This window comes from Lipotes vexillifer, unplaced genomic scaffold, assembly GCF_000442215.2.
Source record: "Lipotes vexillifer unplaced genomic scaffold, Lipotes_vexillifer_v1.1 scaffold591, whole genome shotgun sequence".
Lineage (NCBI taxonomy): Eukaryota > Metazoa > Chordata > Mammalia > Artiodactyla > Lipotidae > Lipotes > Lipotes vexillifer.
The window spans coordinates 1,016,301-1,022,093 of NW_006791954.1; positions in this window are offsets into that span (position 1 = coordinate 1,016,301).

Consider the following 5,793-nt stretch of genomic DNA (forward strand, 5'->3'; position numbering starts at 1 on the left):
TCTTTTTGTAAGAGTTTGAGAAGGATGGGTGTTAGCTCTTCTCTAAATGTTTGATAGAATTCACCTGTGAAGCCATCGGGTCCTGGACTTTTGTTTGTTGGAAGATTTTTAATCACAGTTTCAATTTCATTACTTGTGATTGGTCTGTTCATATTTTCTATTTCTTCTTGGTGCAGTCTTGGAAGGTTATACCTTTCTAAGAATTTGTCCATTTCTTCCAGGTTGTCCATTTTATTGGCATAGAGTTGCTTGTAGTAGTCTCTTAGGATGCTTTGTATTTCTGCGGTGTCTGTGGTAACTTCTCCTTTTTCATTTCTAATTTTAATGATTTGAGTCCTCTCCCTCTTTGTCTTGAGTCTGGCTAATGGTTTATCAATTTTGTTTATCTTCTCAAAGAACCAGCTTTTAGTTTTATTGATCTTTGCTGTTGTTTTCTTTGTTTCTATTTCACTTATTTCTGCTCTGAACTTTATGATTTCTTTCCTTCTACTAACTTTGGGTTTTGTTTGTTCTTCTTTCTCTAGTTCTTTTAGGTGTAAGGTTAGATTGTTTATTTGAGATGTTTGTTGTACCTTGAGGTAGGATTGTATTGCTATAAACTTCCCTCTTAAAACTGCTTTTGCTGCATCCCATAGGTTTTGGATCGTCGTGTTTTCATTGTCATTTGTTTCTAGGTATTTTTTAATTTCCTCTTTGATTTCTTCAGTGATCTCTTGGTTATTTAGTAACATATTGTTTAGCCTCCATGTGTTTGTGTTTTTTACGTTTTTTTCTTTGTAATTGATTTCTAATCTCATAGTGTTGTGGTCAGAAAAGATGCTTGATATTATTTCAGTTTTCTTAAATTTACTGAAGCTTGATTTGTGACCCAAGATGTAATCATTCCTGCAGAATGTTCCATGCGCACTTGAGAGGAAAGTGTAATCTGCTGTTTTTGGATGGAATGTCCTATAAATATCAATTAAATCTATCTGTTCTATTGTGTCATTTAAAGCTTGTGTTTCCTTATTAATTTTCTGTCTGTATGATCTGTCCATTGGTGTAAGTGAGGTGTTAAAGTCCCCTGCTATTATTGTGTTACTGTTGATTTCCTCTTTTATAGCTGTTCGCAGGTGCCTTATATATTGAGGTGCTTCTATGTTGGGTGCATATATATTTATAATTGCTATATCTTCTTCTTGGATTGATCCCTTGATCATTATGTAGTGTCCTTCCTTGTCTCCTGTAACATTCTTTATTTTAAAGTCTATTTTATCTGATATGAGTATTGCTACTCCAGCTTTCTTTTTATTTCCACTTGCATGGAATATCTTTTTCCATCCCCTCACTTTCAGTCTGTATGTGTCCCTAGGTCTGAAGTGGATCTCTTGTAGACAGCATATACATGGATCTTGTTTTTGTATCTATTCAGTGAGCCTGTGTCTTCTGGTTGGAGCATTTAATCCATTCACATTTAAGGTAATTTTTTTTTTTTTTTTTTGCGGTACATGGACCTCTCACTGTTGTGGCCTCTCCCATTGCGGAGCACAGGCTCCGGACTCACAGCCTCAGCGGCCATGGCTCACAGGCCCAGCCACTCTGCGGCATGTGGGATCTTCCCGGACCGGGGCATGAACCCGTGTCCCCTGCATCGGCAGGCGGACTCTCAACCACTGCGCCACCAGGGAAGCCCCTAAGGTAATTATTGATATGTATGTTCCCATTACCATTTTCTTAATTGTTTTGGGTTTGTTTTTATAGGTCCTTTTCTTCTCTTATGTTTCCCACCTAGAGAAGTTCCTTTAGCATTTGATGTAGAGCTGGTTTGGTGGTGCTGAATTCTCTTAGCTTTTGCTTGTCTGTAAAGCTTTTGATTTCTCCATCGAATCTGAATGAGATCGTTGCTGGGTAGAGTAATCTTAGTTGTAGGTTCTTCCCTTTTATCACTTTAAATATATCTTGCCACTCCCTTCTGGCTTGTAGAGCTTCTGCTGAGAAATCAGCTGTTAACCTTATGGGAGTTCCCTTGTATGTTATTTGTCATTTTTCCCTTGCTGCTTTCAATAATTTTTCGTCTTTAATTTTTACCAATTTGATTACTATGTATCTTGGCATGTTTCTCCTTGGGTTTATCCTTTATGGGACTCTCTACGCTTCCTGGACTTGGGTGGCTATTTCCTTTCCCGTGTTAGGGAAGTTTTCGACTATAATCTCTTCAAATATTTTCTCAGGTCCTTTCTCTCTCTCCTCCTTCTGGGACCCCTGTAATGCAAATGTTGTTGTGTTTAATGTTGTCCCAGAGGTCTCTTATGATGTCTTCATTTCTATTTATTCTTTTTTCTTTATTCTGTTCCACAGCAGGGAATTCCACCATTCTGTCTTCCATGTCACTTATCCGTTCTTCGGCCTCAGTTATTCTGCTATTGATTCCTTCTAGTGTATTTTTCATTTCAGTTATTGTGTTGTTCATCTCTGTTTGTTTGTTCTTTAATTCTTCTAAATCTTTGTTAAACATTTCTTGCATCTTCTCGATCTTTGCCTCCATTCTTTTTCCAAGCTCCTGGATCATCTTCACTATCATTATTCTGAATTCTTTTTCTGGAAGGTTGTCTATCTCCACTTCATTTAGTTGTTTTTCTGGGGTTTTATCTTGTTCCTTCATCTGGTACATAGCTCTCTGCCTTTTCACCTTGTCTATCTTTCTGTGAATGTGTTTTTTGTTCCACAGGCTGCAGCATTGTTGTCTTCTTGCTTCTGCTGTCTGTCCTCTGGTGGATTAGGCTATCTAAGAGGCTTGTACAAGTCTGCGTTGGGTTTTCCTTGCTGTGCGCGGGCTTTCTCTAGTTGCAGTGAGTGGGGGCTGCTCTTCATTGCAGTGCTCTACTCATTGGGTGGCTTCTCTTGCTGTGGAGCAAGGTCTCTAGGTGCATGGGTTTCAGTAGTTGTGGCATGCGGGCTTAGTTGCTCCACAGCATGTGGGATCTTCCTGGACCCGGGGTCGAACCCGTGCCCCTGCGTTGGCAGGTGGATTCTTAACCACTGCACCACCAGGGAAGTCCCTATTACTGTGTATTCTTAAGATGCATAAGTGTGAGGCTTTTAAAAAGGAGAACAGAAATATAATAGGACAAATTAAACAGATATTACCCATATTTAATTTAAAAAAGAGCAATGACATGTTTCTTCCTGTCCCATGGCATGGTAAGGTAATTTGACTCTTTCTCTTTTCTCTTCCAGTAACTGAACTGCCTGAGGTCTTTATTTAGGATGGCCTTCTCTTCTTTTATGTAATAGTGCAACTCCAGACAGGCAAATGTAAAATTCACTTGGACCTACAGCTTTGCTCTTATCAATCCTACATTATACTGATTCCTTGGTGTCAGTCCAGTACGATGACGTGAAACTAAAAATCCTCTCAACATAAACATTTGAGAGTGGAATACTTAGGATTTTACTTACTGACAACAGCAGGTTTTTAGACTTGTAGAAATCAGTTTATAGCTCTTGAGAAATGTCCTACTTTTATCTACAGACTTTTGGTCGACCAGCTTTTATCAATCCAGTCTTTTGCATCTATGAGTTCATCATATAGACTATCCGTATCCAAAATGTCCATCATTTTTAAGTACTCAGATGTCACCAGAAGTTTAACTTCTTTCTCAGGGAAAATAAAGCACAGAGGTAATTTGAAGTTGTGAAATCAAAGTTGAAATTATGCGATGGTTAATTTTATGTGTCAGCTGGATTGTGTCCTTGGGGTGCCCAGATATTTGGTTAAACATTATTCTGGATGTGTCTGTCAAGGTGTTTCCGAATGAGATTAGCCTTTGAATTAGTAGACTGAGTACACTGACTCTATAGATTCCTCTCTCCAACGTGGGGGGCCTCATCCGGTCCTTTGAAAGCCTGAGTATCAGACGGAGACTGGAACTTACACCTTTGGTTCTCCTGGGTCTCAGGTCTTGGGATGCAGCTTGCTGACTACAGATACAAAAGTCTTCTCAACTACCATAACCACCTGAGCCAATTCCTTATAATGAGTAAGTATATATCTATATATAGATAGGTAGTATAGATAGATATGGACGCCCATATCTATCTATCTACCTATCATCTATCTATCTATCTATCTATCTATCTAACTATCTAACCTGTCTATATATCTATCTAATGTTCTATTGGTTCTGTTTCTCTGGAGAACCCAGACTAATACAGTTTTCAAATAAGTTAAAGTTTTAGTAGAGAAATTAAGAAATTCTTGAAGCAGTCTTATTTCCAAAGTATGAGGGGTTTTTTTCTGTATATGAGTTTTCGTCACAAACTACACATGACATTGAACAACTCAGATGCAGTTGGTTCATCCTTTTCTAGGCTCCTCATGGCCTCTCCAAAGATCATCAAGCAGTTCTGGAGAAACAGCATAAACATCTGTTTTGCTGTAATCCCTTTCTCCATGCTCATCTTTAATGTACTTCCAAATTAGAGACATTCTTTTTATCTCACCGTTTAAAAATATGATTTTACAGTGGGTCAACATTCTAATATCTCTGCCAGGGACAGCAATTGAGCTGTTTTGTAGGCACATGTCTGAGGATGCGATCTCATTAACCGCTTCTGCACATTTTGAGAAAACTGAAAAGTGACTGGAAAAAATTCATTATGAAAACCTCAATATCACAAAAAAGTAAATCACACTCCTTTCAACAGCACTGTGCACAGGAGGTGCGGTCCATTTAGCAGGTAAGATCTTTTCTATTTTTTGGTAAGAAGTTTCCAGACTGAATGGAATTTGCCAAAGTTTACATTTGCCCTGTCTGCTGAATATCCAAGATAGATGAGCAAGATTAGTTTGTATGTGGATAAGATATCAACAGCCTTTAGTTTTGTGCTTTCTGTGGATTTTTAAAAACCTTCATAGAAATCAAGATGACCATCTGAAACTCTGTTTTTCAAGTCAAGCTACCTAAGAGCTGGGGTGGAACATCTTTTTGTTGCCATGATTCAGACTTGAAATACATAGCATGACTGCTGGTGAGATCTGACAAAATCAGCTCTCTACTGTTGGAGGCCACGACGTAGGTTATCGAAAAATCCCCTTTTGTTCTCCCAGGGGACATTTTAGTTGCACCCTCTGAATCAGGTAATGTAACTTCACTCAGTTTCACAGAGCTGTCAAGGAAACTATATGATGATACATGCTCATTCATGTAGGATGCCTGAGCCACTATTTGTGACTGAGGATTGTGTCTTTTGGGAGATGAAAAACTTTTGATTGATTTATAATTACTTGCCTGACTCATCCCAAATTTGTTGAGATTCCATATATATGAGTCTGTGTTTGCTTCATGGCCCCTTCTTCAAGCCCAAATTCTTTTCTGCATACTGTGCAGTTCTCTGTTTTGATTATTTACCTCCCCATTCCAGTTCTATGTGTCTTTCTGTCATTAAAACAACACAGTCATTCAGAGAAAGACAAATATTATATGATATCACTTATATGTGGAATCTAAAAAATAATACAAATGAATAAAACAGATACAGACTCACAGACATAGAAAACAAACTTATGGAATTAATATTGTTAAAATGGCCATACTACCCAAAGCAACCTAGAGATTTAATGCAATCCCTATCAAATTACCTATGACCTTTTTCACAGAACTAGAACAAATAATCCTAAAATTCATATGGAACCACAAAAGACCCAGAATTGCCAAAGCAACCCTGAAAAAAAAAGAACTAAGCAAGAGGCATAACCATCCCAGACTTTAGACAATACTACAAAGCTACAGTAATCAAAACAGCATGGTGTTG